The sequence below is a fragment of the Ictidomys tridecemlineatus genome, chromosome 15, assembly GCF_052094955.1.
Source record: "Ictidomys tridecemlineatus isolate mIctTri1 chromosome 15, mIctTri1.hap1, whole genome shotgun sequence".
In the NCBI taxonomy this organism is placed as follows: Eukaryota; Metazoa; Chordata; class Mammalia; order Rodentia; family Sciuridae; genus Ictidomys; species Ictidomys tridecemlineatus.
Window position 1 is genome coordinate 60,669,851 of NC_135491.1, and position 1,503 is coordinate 60,671,353.

The window sequence follows — 1,503 nt, forward strand, 5'->3', positions numbered from 1 at the left end:
GGAATATGCTAAGACCTGAGCTGAATCCTGTTGACTCCAAGTTGTAACATCTGCCCAGGGCTGGAGGAGACCCAGAAGGAATATGACTGGTAATAGATGGGCTTGTGGGAAAGAATATTCCTATCATTTGGGTTCATGAAATTCAAACACATAAAATTAGAGCAGCCAATAGAAATCACCAATAGAAATCATTTGTGAGGGGGCTCAAAGACTGCGTATCCTCACATTTTTTAAAAATTTTTTTTTAGTTGTAGTTGGACACAATACCTTTATTTTATTGTTTCATGTGGTGCTGAGAACCACTGAGCCACTACCCCAGCTCCTTGTCCCCATATTTTTATTCCTGTTTAAAATTAAGAAAACAGGCAGACAGGGTTAGGAATTTCCCTGTCAGAGCTGGTAATTAAAAGATTATGTTTAAAATTATAAAAAATTACAAAGCTCACGTTTGTGCAGCACTCTCAAGGGTAGATGTTCCTGGGAGCTAAATACTATTGCTATTACTTCCTGATTCTACAGATGCAGAAATTGCACCGGGCAACACATCTGTTCACATTGCCAACCATGGGTAGACCCAGGTTCTGATCCATACAAGCAATGAAACCTCTTGTACAAATAGTGGAAACACATCTTAGGCTGAGCTCAGGGGAGCTGCCTATAGCACCCATACAAAGCTCTTCCTGAGACTACTCAGGCAGTGAGTTCCAAGGCAAAGTCCAGGAGAGCAACCAATACTTGGGTCTTCAAAGCCAGCCTTAGCAATGGCGAGGCACTAAGCAACTCAGTGAGACCCTGTCCCTAAATAAAATACAAAATAGGGCTAGGGATGTGGCTCAGTGGTCGAGTGCCCTGAGTTCAATCTCCAGCACCAAAAAAAAAAAAAAAAAGATTTGAAGGAACATAACTGACAGCTTCTATAACTCCTATTCCAGACTCCTCCAGACTGGTCTCTAGAAGTCTTCAGTCATTGCCCAACACTTCGCTTGTCCCTCCGCACAGAGTAACTCAAGATCCCCCTTTGTGGGGTGGAAGGGTGTCTGGGAATGGAACTCTGGGAAGCTTCTCGGTTTAGACGTGCTCAATCCTATTCGGTAGAGAACTGTCTCTTTGCAGCGTAGAGGCTGGCTGAGAGGGGGCGCGGAGCCCACGACACACAGGTAGGCCACAGGAGACACGCGGTCCCCAGCCGACCGTCCCCTTGACCGCCCACGCGCCACAGTCGCCCACCTGCGCGCACCCCTTCCTCCCCGACCCGCCTACCAGGGCCTCCAGCCCTCTGGGTCGCTCTGAGCCTATGCGCCCCAGGCCCCATGACAACAGGTCATCTGTACCCAGCACACTGGAAAACCCAGAGCAGCGTACTGCAGCCAGCCAGGGTCGGCCGCGCGGGGGCGCCCAACTCTCGCGAAAACTCGCCCGGAAGCGCCTGCACCTTCTTTGGTGCTAATGGTGACAGGGAAGAAGTTGCGGAGAGCCGCAGCGCGCAGGCGCGACACGCCAGCC